The sequence below is a fragment of the Sinocyclocheilus grahami genome, unplaced genomic scaffold (genome assembly GCF_001515645.1).
Source record: "Sinocyclocheilus grahami isolate Dianchi unplaced genomic scaffold, SAMN03320097.WGS_v1.1 scaffold1730.1, whole genome shotgun sequence".
NCBI lineage: Eukaryota > Metazoa > Chordata > Actinopteri > Cypriniformes > Cyprinidae > Sinocyclocheilus > Sinocyclocheilus grahami.
In genome coordinates this window covers 39,104-55,598 of record NW_015506909.1, presented here as the reverse complement: position 1 = coordinate 55,598, position 16,495 = coordinate 39,104, and the positions used below count along the sequence as shown (strand labels likewise).

General features: G+C 36.2%; 1 protein-coding gene across 5 annotated transcripts in view; it reads left to right on the top strand.

Annotated features, from left to right (window-relative positions):
• The window catches only part of LOC107572287 (carboxypeptidase M-like), a 52,994-nt gene that overhangs the window by 6,953 nt on the left and 29,546 nt on the right, over nucleotides 1-16,495 (top strand). Inside the window, exons 2-3 of one of the 5 annotated variants that reach the window (XR_001607317.1) lie at nucleotides 3,635-3,903; nucleotides 4,078-4,323. The exons of 2 other annotated variants lie outside the window; for them this stretch is intronic. The gene's annotated coding sequence lies outside the window, so the exon portion shown is untranslated. Of the gene's footprint in view, nucleotides 1-1,358; nucleotides 1,370-3,634; nucleotides 3,904-4,077; nucleotides 4,324-16,495 lie in introns of those variants that run through there. 2 more of the 5 variants (XR_001607316.1, XR_001607318.1) reach the window with 2 other exon arrangements.

Below are 16,495 nucleotides of genomic sequence, written 5' to 3'. Positions count from 1 at the left end.
ATTCACAAATATATATTTATGTCACAACCACAACTTTGCCTGGCATTTATTTGTGAATCGCGTCCTGTGCATTTGCGAATTGTGAAACATTTCTTGCGTCAAGACGTGCTGACAATCCACAAATACGGGGACTCCACCCACCGTCTACTCAAGCCAATCAGAGAACAGCCCCATTCGCTGACCAATCGTAGCACGATCTCGCTTATAGCCAATCAGGTTTTGCTTTACAATCAGGGCGGTCTCGTCCTGAGATAACTTCATTCATCTATTTATATAATTTTATATAGTTTATATAAATATCATTTATATATCATTGTCGTTTCTTTTCTCCAAAAATCAACATGATTTCAAATGTGATGTTAAAATTATGTGATATTAATATACAGTTCAATAAACAAAAACATGACGGTGTTTCGTTTCTGAATGAATCAACCTTTAAATGATTCGGTTCAATCGCAATGACTCTAACAGTGACTTGCTGCCATCTACTGGTGGTTTAAATTTCACATTTATATTTTTTAAATAATTTCAAATGTCAGTATTCCACATTTTTTGTTTACAATATCAAAACATTATCATCGTTAGATCCACAGAGCAGCTCATATACATCGGCTTGACTGAAAAACTGGGAAATGCTGTTGGCTGTTGTGTGACGGCAATTTAACCTATTACACAAACACATGTTTATTATGAGGTTGAGTTCAGTTATTTATTAGTCAGTTACTTTTTTTTGCTTTTTTTTCCATATTGAATAACATGACGCTTCCATATCGCATTTGAATACAGTATAGCGTTGTTCCCATATAGCCGTGATTTAAAGCTTTCTCTGGCATTTTCAAAGGCACGTAACATAAAATACTGTGGCTTGGCATGATACACAGTCTAATGGTCTAACGACCATTTAATTTATTCCTGTGATCAAAGCTGAATTTTCAGCATCATTACTCCAGTCTTCAGTGTTACATGATCCTTCAGAAATCATTCTAATATGCTGATTCGCTGATTATCAATATACAGTAGAGTTTTTTTCTTCAGGATTCTTTGATGAACAGAAAGATCCAAAGATCAGCATTTATCTGAAATAAAAAGCTTTTGTAACATTATACAATATTCCATTCAAAAGCTTGGAGTCAGTATGATTTCTTTCTTTCTTTTTTTTTTGGAAAGAAATTATAGAAATTAATACTTTTTATTTAGGAAGGATGCTTTAAATTGATCAAAAGTGATGATGAAGACATTTATAATGTTACAATTTCTATTTCAGATAAATGCTGTTCTTCTGAACTTTCTATCCATCAAAGAAACCTGAAAAAATTCTACTCAGCTGTTTTCAACAATAATAATAAATGATTTTTGAGCAGCAAATCAGAATATTAGAATGATTTCTGAAGGATCATGTGACTGGAGCGATGATGCTAAAAAAATATAGCTTTGAAATCAAAGGAATAAATTGCATTTTAAAATATTTCCAAATAGAAAAGAGTTATTTTATATAGTAAAATTATTTCAAAATGTTACTGTTTTTGCTGTATTTTGGATCAAATAAATGCAGGCTTGGTGAGCAGAAGAGAATTCTTTAAAAACAATAAAAATCTTTTGACTAGTATGTTAGAAGATATTAATTAATAAGGTGAGTCTGAGATGTTTATTTGACAGTGACTTCACATTTCTTGTTTGTATGAAGGCTAAATACAAATAAAAGGTGAACATTAATTTATTTGTGCTGTTTTTTTTTCTAAAGTATTATATGGTTTTATATGAGGTGTCATAGAGTTGGCAAATTCATTTTTCATAAGTTTGTATGCACAGACATCTGTTGTGGCCGTTTTTATGAGGCTTTTTTAATAGTGTTCATATCGATATCGGAATTATATTGTATCGACCGAAATTAAGAAATATATCGTGATATAAATTTTGGCCATATCGTCCAGCCCTACTTTAAAGGTTAGCTCATTCTTTCAATTGATATGTATTCAGAGTGACCCTGACTATCACGGTCTTCATTTTCAAGGCATGTTACTGTATAGTTTTGGAGAAAACTAAAAGCAAATTCACCCAAACCATCAAACTCCATTGTTGCATGTGGATTATTTCCGTATATCCAAACATTCATAAAAAAGTGTTCCTTTATAGGTGAGCTCATTCTTTCAATTCACATGTATTCAGAGTGACCCAGACTATCACTGTATTAATATTCAAATATTTTAACTGTATAGTTTTGGAGAAAAGTCAAGGCAAGTTCACCCCAAGTGTCTTAAGTGCATAAGCACTTTTACATTATGTCCTATATTGAATCTTTCCTTTATAGGTTTGCTCATTCTTTCAATTGATTCCCGTTCACAGTGACCCTGACTATTACTGTATTAATTGTCAAATATTTGCAGTGTGTGGTTTTGGAGAAAATCAATGGCAAATTCACTCCAAAAAACAAAGTGCATTGTTTGAAAATTGCCAATGGTGCAACTGCTACAGTCATATAAATCTTTCCTTTATAGGTTTGCTCATTCTTTCAATGTATTCCTTTTCACAGTGACCCTGACTAATACTGTATGAATTGTCAAATATTTGTACAGTATAGTTTTGGAGAAAAGGAATGGCAAATTCACTCCAAAAAACAAAGTGCATTGTAGCAGTTGCACTATGACCCATTTTCAAACACACATACAAATCTTTCCTTTTATAGGTTTGCTCATTCTTTCAATTGATTCCTGTTCACATTGACCCTGAATATTACTGTAGTAATTGTCAAATATTTGTACTGTATAGTTTTTGAGAAAAGTAAAGGCAAATTCACCCCAAGCATCTAAGTGAATAAGCACTTTTACATGATGTCCCATTTTCAAACCCTCATAAGAATCTTTCCTTTACAGGTTTGCTCGTTCTTTGGGTGACTGTTTAGAGTCACCCTGACTATTACTGTATTAATTGTAAGTGTTTTTGACTGTATGGTTTTGAAGAAAATGAATGGCAAAATCACTTAAAAAAACAAAGTGCATTGTACCAGTTGCACCATTACTCATTTTCAAAGGATTAATTTTCATGTAATTTTACTTGACAGTTTCTGGGAAACGCAAACTCACTCCAAAAATGTTTTTATAGAGTGTATCGTTGCACTCATGTCCCGTTTTCTAACATAAAGTTTTGGTTTTAGAAGGAATTATGGCACAATATGGGCCTGACCATGACCATGCTTATTACCATATCAAAGTGACTCTTATTTTATATATAGTATTGGACAAAATTGCTGGGAAATACTCTTCTGACGTCATACTGTCATGTTACAGTCGGACGCGAAGGAGACGCAGGAGAATATTTAGGAAGATGGAATGTAATGTGAACACACAGGGAACTTTGGAGACACGGCAACACGACATTTAACAGCAGACAAAGAAACACTGAATGGGAGTCACTATAAATACAGACACCAATGGGACACACCTTGGAGCAAATTAACTAATTAAAGAAACACGGCTGGAAACCAATTCATACAATGAGGACAGGAACGGGAAGGACCAAATAAGGGCAAACAGGAACTCAATGGGAACACGCACACGTGACATACACTCAACCTGTTCTTGCATTGAAATTGTTAGCGTCACATTTAATGAAGTTAAAATGTTCATTTGAACCTTAGGAACCGATTATGTTCATCACCCCTTTGAGCAGTCCTTATTTTGTGTCCACGGTTACTAATTTCTAACGTTTAGTTAAATGTCTTTGCTTTTATAGCCCTGAGGTTGTTGTATTTGTTTATGGTGGTGATGGCTGCAAAGCTATTTGTTTACCGTAATCATCATTACGTCATCAGCCATTTGTTGTTTCTCCTTACCTGTGACTTACCTGTAACTGATCGATTCCAATTGTATTGAGATGAAAATCCAGATACAACAAGACACCGATCAGGTAAGGACACAAAGAAAAAGTAATATAGTATCGGTGCCGTTGTTTGAAAATGATCACACTCGTATTGTAATTTTACTTGACTTTATTTGATGTACTTGTATAAATATGATACATTTGATAGAAATACATGCAATTGATATAAATTGTAAATGTATTTATTTTGCCTTATTTCAGAAAACAACTTTGTGCATCTTAAGAAATAACAGCACTTTGGGCATGCTGTTGTACATCCCATCAGACTGCACAACAGTGCCTACCGTGGCTTCAACACCTGTGAACATGTATTGATCGTCTTGTGCGCACCGATGCATACACCTGAAATCACCTTCTCATATTAGGCTTTTGTGGAATAGCCTAAAAAATGACATATTTGCATTTGTATCTGTGAAATGTCATAACACGGGTTACATGATCCCTGTGGCAACTTATTTCTGTATTTTAGTCGTTAATAAAAGTGTTGAAATTCCATTCGGTTGTATTGCAGTCGATCAATTAATAGCCTACTGTTATTTTAAGGTGTCATTGAGCCTTGAAAGGTGCCTAATAAAATGCATTATTGTCATCATGAAATGATTATAGGAGTAAGCTGCACCAGAGGCTGTGGCAGAATTACACCAAGGAGTTCTGCAGAGGCATGCGGACTAGAATTGGTTACAAGCTTTCTGTACAACAAAAACAAATAAAAGGAAAGCAACAATTTGTTCCCATGAAATCATGAACATGACTGTTTTGTACAATTCACACTGAAATGATAATAGACTAATAATAATAATAGCAAATGTTTGTTGTATAATACTTTGTGTTTTTGAACTGAAAAGATAAGGCACATGTTCCAAATTAGGGCATTTAACAGGATGCAAGAGCTAAATGAGTTGAGCCAGGTCGTATTTGAAATGTCGTGAAATAGAACTTTGTAGACTTATTTTTGTGCTCTTAATGACTTATTATTTGACAATTAATACCGTAATAGTCGGGGACACTGTGAACAGGAAGCAATTGAAAGAACGAGGCAACCTATAAAGGAAATATTTGGATGCGTGTTTGAAAATGGGACGTGATGTAAAAGTGCAAAGGTGCACGTAGATACTTGGGGTGAATTTGCCATGAATTTTCTCCCAAACTATACAGTAAAAAGATGTGAAAATGAACACTAAATTAGTCAGGATCACTGTGAATGGGAATCAATTAAAAGAACGAGCAAAGCTATAAAGGAAAGATTTGAATGAGTGTTTGAAAATGGTGCAGCTGCGAGAATGCCCTTTGTTTTTTTTGGAGTGAATTTGCCATTAATGTTCTCCAAAAGCACACAGTAAAAATATTTGAAAATTAATACAGTAATAGTCAGGGCCACCGTGAACGGGAATCAGTTAAAAGAATGAGCAAACCTATAAAGGAAAGATTTGCATGAGTGTTTGAATGTAGGACATAATGTAAAGTTGCTTATGCACTTTTGACACTTGGGGTGAATTTGCCCAGAATTGTCTCCAAAACTATACAGTAAAAATATTTGAATATAAATACAGTGATAGTCTGGGTCACTCTGAATACATGTGAATGAAAAGAATGAGCTTTTCATTCCTATGACAACTTATTTCTGTATTTTAGTCGTTAATAAAAGCTATAAAGGGTCTATGAAGAGACACTTTTGATGAATGTTTGAATGGGTGGAAATAATCCAAGTGCAACAATGGAGTTTGACGTTTGGGGTGATTTTGCTTGTAGTTTTCTCCCAAACTATACAGTAAAATGGCTATAAAATGAGTACAGTGATAGTCAGACTCACTCTGAATACACATCAATTGAAAGAACGAGCTAACCTATAAAGCAGGGATCCTCAAATCTCGCCCACGAGATCCACTTTCCTGCAGAGTTTAGCTCTAACCCTAATCAAACACACCTGAGCATGCTAATCAACGTCTTCAGGATCATTAGAAAATCACAGGTAGCTGAGTTTGATCAGGGTTGGAGCTAAACTCTGCAGTGCATTGGACCTCCAGGGCAAGATTTGAGGAACCCTGCTATAAAGGGACACTTTGGATGAGTTTTGGAAAATGGGACACAGTGCAAGTGCAAGGACGCATTTTGTTGTTTGGTGTGATATTGCTTTTAGTTTTCTCTGAAACTATACAGTAAAATGGCTTGAAAATGAATCGAGTGATAGTCTGGGTCACTCTGTATACATATCAATTGAACGAATGAGCTAACCTATAAAGGGACATTTTTGATGAGTGATTGAATAGGCGGAAATAATCCACATGCAACAATGGAGTTTGATGTTTGGGGTGATTTTGCTTGTAGTTTTCTCTTTAATCAAACAGTAAAATGGCCTGGAAATGAAGACGGTGATAGTCAGAGTCACTCAGAATACATATCAATGGAAAGAATGAGCTAACCTTTAAAGGAACACTTTTTATGAGCGTTGGAATATTGGACACAGTGGAAGTGCTAGGACGCATTTTGTTGTTTTATATACAAACACACACATTTTATCAGTGGCGGGCCGTGCATTTTACACCTAGGCCTTGAGTGGCGTCCTACATGAATGAATCCATCTCTTGATACCATCATAATGATGCCACGGCTATAGAAACCATAAATATTACACAGTAATGCAGTATAACAGGGCACTACATAACAGACAGGTATCTTATGTAGCGAAAATGAATGCCATTACTAAAGAAAGAAACCCAATTAACAATTGCGCAACACATCATCTGTAGCTGAAGCATTAACCTAACAAAATGACACAAATACAGTCCATCCGATGTTCTTACAGACATTTATTCACCCAAACGCATTTATACCTTACAGATAGCATTGGTATAAAACAAAGAAGGTGATGACGTGCATTTTAAAGTTGACCTAACAATGTAATGTTCTCTTACTGCTTGATTTCGTCTTCACGAGTCTCCCCGCCGGTCTGCCAGCGCACTGCGGGAAGAAAATACTGGTTAGCACAGCTTTACTAGGAAAGTGAGCAAGTAACATTCAAATAATTCATACAAGACGATGAAAAAAAGTGTATACGTGTGTTTTAACGTACTTCTGTATGGAGTCAATATAATGCCACATTTATATGCAAAAGAATAAAGTGTTGCAAAAGACAATCAAGTTTTGCAAAAGAAAAGAAAGGTTTGCAAACGAAAATAAGTGTTTTTTGCATACAAAAATCAAGAATTGCAAAATAGAAAAGAAACGGCACAAAAGCAATGCTTTTGCAATACATATTTTCCATGGCCATATCTACAAATTTATTTGCAACGCTGCTTTTATTTTGCGTTTCGGTCAAGTTTGAGCTTGCCATACCGTTTTTCCCTTTGCGCTTCACGTTTCTGCGCGTCTCGCTTTCTGGCACTATTTTGACATGGGGGTGGAGTCAAGGGACGGGGGCGTGTACAACAGGCCTGGGCATGCCTCCCCGGAAGTGACGTCATGGGCCCGAGACGCAGCTCACTGATCCAGGCACCATTGTTGAGCAGAGGCATGTGGGTAGATCGTTTCCTTTTATTCTCTAGCATTAAAACATGCATGTTTTCGTCTTTATGAACTTAACTTTATGAACAAACAGATACAGTGTTAGCATATTAGCATTATTAGCACTGTATTAGCAGTGTTTGCTCAAGTTAAAGAAGTTAAGAAGAAGATGTGCTGTTTACTTGTCTCAATGTGCATACTTTTATAGCATGAAAATGTGTATCGTTTCATTTGGTTAACTAAAGGTGTTTGTTTCAAATCTCTTCACCTGTGGGAGGACGCCAGCGCACAGAAGCGTTCTTTGTTTACACGAGTTCAGAGTTACTGCTAGTTGTAATGTTAAAGAATGCAATTCACTTCATAAAGTCACTTAACATCATTAAAAAGGTCTACGACTCAAGCTTCATATCGATCTCGACTTTGTTTTTCATTGACATAACTCCTGGCATAAATGAAGAAATGACTGTAAGTTGTAACAAAATGAAAAATCTTTAAATTTCTTATAAATGTAATGTATAAACAATAAATAAACAATGCCCACGTGGCCATATCAACCTGGGATTAACAGATATGTATTTATGAATATTTAATTTTGAAGTAAGAAATTTGAGATAAAACAAATTATTACATTATTAAATGATTATATGAACACTAGAACTGCCACGGGCCACATGAATGTATGAATTTAATTGCACTCATGCCACCTCTGAGTCTCACTGAACGTCTGAAAATGTACTTCCAAGTTGTGTTCTTTTTGTGCCACCTCTGTAGTACAAATACATTTTTCATTAATTCTGATTTCATGATTGGTAACTTATTTGTCTTATTCTACTTATATTGTTTTAAATAGAAATTGTAAAAAGCTTATAAACAAATTTGTGAATTTGACAGATGAAAATGATGCCATTGCAAAGATAAAAAGAAAATGCCCCTGTAAATCACTTCACCTCATATTAGAAAGGCTAATTTTGTATTATTGATCAGAAGGTGCTCCTTAATTTTGTTGAATTAGGAGGACAAATGCTCTTGATTACAAGAAGAAAAACACTGCTCTTAAACTGGGAGTGTGACGGGTATGGCTGAGGAATGGGGTTTGGCTGAGGACAAATTTTCAGTCAAAATAATTTTTTTTGCTTTAACTACTACAACAATTATTACAACTTTTGTTTAAAAGAATAATCACACACTACGCTATTTCTTCCATGTTTTAATTGTAATGGTAAACCCTTTGTTTGCCAAAAAATAAAGTTTAACTCTTTAAAATAAAGAGTTTACTGTGGGAGTACTACACTCAACCAACACCAGGGAAGGCAGTTTTTGTCAGAGCCCTTGTTATTCTTAATTTTGAACATAAATGTTCATTTTTACACCAGACATATATATCGGTTCAAAATATCGGTTATCGGTCTACTTGATCTGTAATAATCGGTATCGGCATCGGCCCTGAAAAACACATCGGTCGACCCCTAACTGTGTTGCATAGCTATTTATTCCTGGGGGGAACTACTACAACAATTATTACAACTTTTGTTTAAAAGAATAATCACACACTACGCTATTTCTTCCATGTTTTAATTGTAATGGTAAACCCTTTGTTTGCCAAAAAATAAAGTTTAACTCTTTAAAATAAAGAGTTTACTGTGGGAGTACTACACTCAACCAACACCAGGGAAGGCAGTTTTTGTCAGAGCCCTTGTTATTCTTAATTTTGAACATAAATGTTCATTTTTACACCAGACATATATATCGGTTCAAAATATCGGTTATCGGTCTACTTGATCTGTAATAATCGGTATCGGCATCGGCCCTGAAAAACACATATCGGTCGACCCCTAACTGTGTTGCATAGCTATTTATTCCTGGGGGGAAAAAAATCTGAATTATGATGTAATGAATAAAACCATTTGTATGATTACCCCAAGTGTATTGGTGTTGTTCTCTTATTCAAATGATAAATTATAGAATTAAACAAATAAATAATTGATTAGGTGAAACTGTGCGATTGAATTTGTCGTCGTATCATACATCCTAGTGCATACATGCAGTGTGGTGAATTATTATGGCTTATTATAGGCTATTTAGGGTATTTTAGTAATTGAAGAAACATGGGTTATCTTAAAACATGTTATTGTAATATGACACCACCCAAATGTGTATTTATTTCCTTGTAATTGTCGTTGTCATTGCAGGCTGGTTTATATTCACCATTAAGAAAAGTGATTAGTGTAACCTGCTTAAAAATAGGCGTGAACTTAAAACAACAGGACAAAAACATAGTTGATGACTAGAAAAAGAACCATTTTATGACTCTACACATTGTGAAGACAGTGGCATAATACGGTGACATCGGTTTTTTAGCCATATCAAAACACTAGTCATGTGCATGGGTACATTGTACCCGCTGGCTTTTAGTAATTGAAGAAACATGGGTTATCTTAAAACATGTTATTGTAATATGACACCACCCAAATGTGTATTTATTTCCTTGTAATTGTCGTTGTCATTGCAGGCTGGTTTATATTCACCATTAAGAAAAGTGATTAGTGTAACCTGCTTAAAAATAGGCGTGAACTTAAAACAACAGGACAAAAACATAGTTGATGACTAGAAAAAGAACCATTTTATGACTCTAGACATTGTGAAGACAGTGGCATAATACGGTGACATCGGTTTTTTAGCCATATCAGAACACTAGTCATGTGCATGGGTACATTGTACCCGCTGGCGCTTTTAGGTATACAGCGACCTCTGGTGGTTTAAGTGTTAACCATAGTCCTAGGCTACGGGACTGTATTGCATAGGGATGCGCCGATCCGATATTCATATCGGGTATCGGCTCCGATACTGCCATTTTTCTCGGATCAGGTATTAGTCAGAGAGAACCGATCCAAATCCGAGATTTTTTATTTTTTTTCCTCCATTGTGCGAATTATTCTGTGTTACTTCTGAAGCCATACGATAGCTTAATGTGAGCTACATATGAATATTTAAGTCCTTACCTTAAAGTTCACACAAACTCTTTTCTCCTGCTGTGGCTGTCAGTCATTCGTTAAGCCTTTAAACCCTGGTCGCGTTCGGTTACAGCAGTCAGCTCGGTAAAGCTCTCTCCAAGATCATTCTGTGTTCCCATTATACTTGATTTGTAAATACATGTCTATGATTTTGCAAAAAGGACTTTATGTTCTTGCCGGAGTTTAATGTTGTTTTTTTACTTGCTTTGTCTGTGAGAACAAAACACGGGCGTAGAAAAGACAATAAATTGTTTTTAACGTGCACAGTAACTGAAATTTAAAACTATTAAAAGAAAGGCTCAATAACCGTCGCACAGATATAATACACTACGCATCAATTTCTCTTCCCTTTGTGCTTTGCAGTTTTTAACAAGAAGCACTTACAATGTGCTTCGTGCTCATAGACTGTCAACTCTCTGTATTGCGAGTAAATCACTCGCATATGTGACTAAATCTTCACTCTGGGCGACTAAATGATGTCTAATATTAGCTAATGGCTAATCAATTCTCAGATTTTACTCGCCAGTGTGTGAGTTGGAGGCTGAGTATATGATTAGCACAGCTATATTTTCAATTTTGTTGTATTTTCCTGTAAAACAATTCTTCAGCTTTTAAGAACTGCCGGGTTTTCGGGCGGAACTAATGCACAAACGACAATCTCATTGGCTGGTGCTCACCTATTATCGTCCCTGTTTTGATTTCAGCGAATCAGTTCGAGCGAACGCACACAACGCATATTCATGAACCCAGTAGCTCATTAATCCCTAGTGCGTTTTTATATTGTTCTTATTAGTAGAATTCGTATCATAATAATAATATCTTATCAGTGTTATTGTTTTTTTTATTATTTTTTTACAGGAACACAGAATGACCAAAAAAAAGCAGCAGCACTAGTCCTAAGTTCATGGTTACCAAATAATATCTTATCAGTGTTATTGTTCATTTTTTTTACAGGAACACTGAATGACCAAAAAAAGCACCAGCACCAGTCCTAAGTTCATGGTTACCAAGTTTTAATTCTAATTACTAAACTTCTATTATTAAATAATACTTGATTATCATATTATAATGCTTGACTGCTTGACTGACTGATATTAAGAGTGTACTTTCAGATATTTAAAAAGCTGTATCATTTTACAAACATTATATATGTTTGTAAAATGGCATAACTTTTTAAAATATATATATATATATCCGTTGAGGTATAGATTATAAATATACATAGGCCTATATTTTTTCATATTTGTTTATTTTATTTTTCTTTATAATGAAGTAGTCTGTATCTAGTAGATTGTGAAAGAATGATTATCAGTTCCACACACAGAGATATATAAATTCTACATTTATTGAAATGAGGAGAAAAAAAACTTCACTGGTATCGGATTGGAATCGGTATCGGCCAATACCGAACCCTAGGTATCGGAATCGGTATCGGAAGCGAAAAAGGCTGATCGGAGCATCCCTAGTATTGCACGCGATGTAGACAGCATTCGAATCAAGTTGCTTATGAATAAATGTTAAATAAAGTACATGAAATAAAATAGGCCTACAAGAAATGTGTTTGACCCATCCCGCAAGTCTTGCAAGTCCATGTATTTTATTGTTATTATTATTATTATTATTGGTAATATCGTTATATTCGTTGTTATGTATTTCAATGTTTTGTTCCGTTCATTTCGATGTCTGTACTTAACGTTCAGGGCTGCGTTTCCCAAAAGCATCTTAAGTCTAAATCGATTGAAGAACCATTGTCATCATTTGGCTTTGATGATGCTATATGACAGGAATTTGTACTGTAAGTGCAGTTTAGAGGATGAATGTAACAATAACCCTATAAATACCCTAACCCGATAATTATAAATACTAGAATTAGAAATGAATAATTTGCGTAGTTTCATTTGTAAATGAAAACACCACTCATTTATGGTCACATACAGGTGTCAATGCAATCATAAAGTCAAAACTTTATTGGCATAATTGTCAGGCGTTTACAGTATTAGCAAAATATATGGTAGCATATACTATCAACTAGAAGTTGTTCCCTCAATAGGATGTCATGGCCACGACATATCACGTTCCCACGAATTAATATCTCGTGGCCACGACAAAACTAAACCAAAAAGACTCGAGCTTCATTTTTGTAAAACTGAACAGTTACAGTAATTTCTTCATTTATGCCAGGAGTTATGACAATGAAAAACGAAGTCGAGATCGATATGAAGCTCGAGTCGTAGACCTTTTGAATTATGTAAGTGACTTTATGAAGTGTCTGTAACATTACAACTAGCGGTAACTGTGAACTCGTGTAAACAAAGAGCGCTTCTGTGCGGTTACAGTAATTTCTTAATTTATGCCAGGAGTTATGTAAATGAAAAACGAAGTCGAGATCGATATGAAGCTTGAGTCGTAGACCTTTTTAATGATGTAAGTTAGTTTATGAAGTGAATTGCATTGTTTAACATTAAAACTAGCAGTAACTCTGAACTCGTGTAAACAAAGAGCGCTTCTGTGCGCTGGCGTCCTCCCACGGGTGAAGAGATTTGAAACAAACACCTTTAGTTAACCAAATGAAACGATACACATGTTCATGCTATAAAAGTGTGTACATTGAGACAAGTAAACAGCAGATGTTCATGTTAACAACTTGTTTCACTTGAGCAAACACTGCTAATACACATATACGTTTGTTCATAAAGTTAATAAGGCAAAAACATGCATGTTTTAATGCTAGAGAATAAAAGGAAACGATCCACCCGCATGCCTCTGCTCAACGATGGTGCCTGGATCAGTGAGCTGCGTCTCGGGCCCATTAGTGATGTCCGGTTCGCGAACTAATCGTTCTTTTTAACCGGTTCTTTTCAGTGAACCGGTCGAACCAGTTCACCAAATCGGTCTGAATCGTTCGAAACAGTTCGCATCTCCAGGAAGCAAACACTAAGCCACATTAACTAAAGTTACTCACTTTTTGACGTGCCTGACACTCCCTCTGACTCGAAATAAAGCAACATCCCGGAGTTATTCTGTTAGTCCAACAGGTTCACTGTCTTAACCTGCTGTAAAGAGAGAACTGATGATGATGATGAGCACGAGCAGCTGATACTGCTGAGTGAGCATGCGCGGCGCACACGAATGAACGTACACGGCCTGTCATGGTTCTCGTTCTCGAGTCAAGAATCGGTTGCAATGGTTTTCGGATCACCAGTACACAACCGAGAACTGTTTCTTTCGGACATGTCCGATTTGAGAACCGATGAACCGATGATACTGCGCATGCGTGTGGTTTTCCAAGAGAACGCAAAGCACATTGGTCAAGTTTTGTTGAACATCGGAAAGTGTGATAATATAAAACATACTGGAAATGTTTTCATGGCTTAGTTACAGTCTTATCACTGTATGATCATGTGATTGAAGCAATTGATGGATTCTGTTAAAGGGGTTTTTATGATCTCGGTTAGGGGTGTTGGACCATAATAATTGAGACGCTATGTTTAACAGGAAACAAGGGATGATTTATGAAATACCTGTAGGCCTACTGTCATTATAGTTAATGATGAAGCATTCATAAATTGAGTTTGTATTAAATAAACAATGTTTTAATAAAATTGAATTAAAGTGTTCAAACAATACAATAATTTGAACAAAGAACAACTGCTGGAAAAGTGCATTTACACACTGTAATTAACTCTAAATGTTTTACACACTATATTGAACAGGTACTGCCTGTTGTTTGTAAATTACAAAAGTTATTGTGCATTATAAAAAAAAAGTGCAAAGGGAGTTTTAAACAGAGGGTTTAACCACTGTAGTGAAAAGCTGTAACAATATGCAGCTTGACCCTCTCTTATGAGGGTAGGTTTGAATTCAGAAAAACAATCTGCCTAACTTTGTTAAGACTCAGTCTGTTTCGTCTTTCTGAAATAATCTGACCTGTTTTTTTTCGAAAACACTCTCTCTGATGGCACAGATGTAGCAACAATGCAAAGCCTCGTTTTCATGACAGCTGTCAACCCTTCATATACTGCTTGCCTTGCTTTCCACCAAGTCAGTGGGTCTTCCGTTCTTGGAATCAAGGTCTCTGCAAGATACCCTCTCATTTCGGCAACTGGTGGATGTTGGGTTGCTGATGCTGACCGCATCAGCCACTCTTTCATCAAAATCCTCCCAGATTGAAGATTGCTGTTCAGAAGACGGAGGGGCTGGAGGAGATGTGTGCTCAGCTTGAGTTTGCTCATCTGTACTGGACCAAACCCTTGCAGCAGCTGCACTTATGCTTTTGGCTGCGTCATCTGCTGCAGCAGCATCATGAAAGGCCCTTTGCTTAAATGTGGGGTCAAGAAGGGTAGCCTCAGAAAGCAGACGAAAATGCTCTATTGTGGAAGCGATTTTGCATGTCCTCAGCCAGTGTGTTCATCATTGCAATAACTGGGCCATGTTACACAGCACAGCACCCTGCAATCGCTGGACAATTTTTTGCAATCCCCTTGCCATCAAAATGACCTTGGATGCAGTCACATATCTGTTTTAATAAAAAGACAAAATAACTTAATTAGATCAAATGTGTATATGTATATGAGAAGGAAATAAGCATAAACCAGGTGGGTTGAAATATGTCATACACTTAAAGTATTTCACCAGTGGCAGCAGTTATATGTTAAATTCATTTATGCATAACTTTCAGCACTGATTTCAACAGTGACTTCTTCAAAGGGCTTCAAAATCTCACACACATCTATTGATTATGTCCCACTCTTCAAGTGTCAGGGTTGGAAGGCTGGGGTTGACCAATGCAAGTGTTGCAATGATTGCAGCAACATTCGTCACTTTTGCCAGTATCCACTGAATGGGTTTTAAGCTTTCCCTCACAATTAAGTTTAAAGTGTGGGCAAAGCATGGCAAGTGCTTCCATTCAGCTTTCCGGATAGCTGCTTTTATGTTGCTGGCATTGTCAGTGACACACGCAACAACTTTGTTTGCGATTCCCCACTCATCACAAATCTTTTTAAGTTCAGCTGCCAGATTGTCAGCAGTATGCCTCTCTGTAAATGAGAAGCAGTCCAGAAGAAATGATGAAAGTGTAAAACTTTCATCAATGAAATGACAAGTGACTGCCATAAAACTAGTAGTTGTCCTTGATGTCCAGCAATCAGTGGTCAGACACACAGCTGAAGCTCTGCTGACTTTCACCATCACCTCTTCTTTAATTTTGCTGTAGAGCTGTGGTACCAGATTGTTTGATACGGTCTTTCGGTTTGGTAAAACGTATGATGGATCAAGTGCCTTCAATAATCTTCTAAATCCTGTGTCATCAACAATTGAAAAAGGTTGTAAATCCAGTGCAATCATTTTGACCAACTCCTCATCAACTTTGCTTTGTCAGACAGGGCCAATTGGTGTTCTCACAAAGCTTGTTATTTGACTCGGTCTTGTACTTTGGACACTGGTGCCAGTTCCAGATGTGGATGCAGAAGAAGTAGAAGCAGTATCAGAAGAGACGGCAGCTGTAGAAGCAGAGGCTGATGTTGATTCTGTAGACTCCTCTTGTCTCACTTGCACAAGCAATGCAGTTGGATGCTTTGTTTGCGAGTGTCTTCTGTAATTTGATGTTGATCCTCCTTGGGCTGGCAAAATAATGCTACAAAGCTTGCATTTTGCTTTCTGGGGTCCAGCCTCATCAAAGTGAAGCCAAATATTGCTTCTTTTTCTGGAGGTCATCTTGTGTGGCTGCTCTTTCTACCTGTCTGCCTTGGTTGTTGTTTGTAACCTTTGGGGTGAGAGGTGTCAAAAGGAGGTGACCCTTCCCCCACATCACTGTACAGCATACAGCTATGTGGGGGAAGGGTAGTACATGCCCTTTGACTTTTGAGTAGCATACAAAATATACTGTACAAGAAAATACATGCAACATGAACAAATATTTTGTACACAGATCAAACTATCTAATGTTCAAAAATAGCTCTACTTATTTTTCTATATTGATGTTGTTTAAAAAGCATTACAGTAAAAGTTGTGCAGTTGTGCTTGCGTGTTATTTTTTTAAGATTGGAAGCAATTAATTGTTTGTCAAACTATCAAACTAAACATTTATTTGTTTCATATATAATCCATGT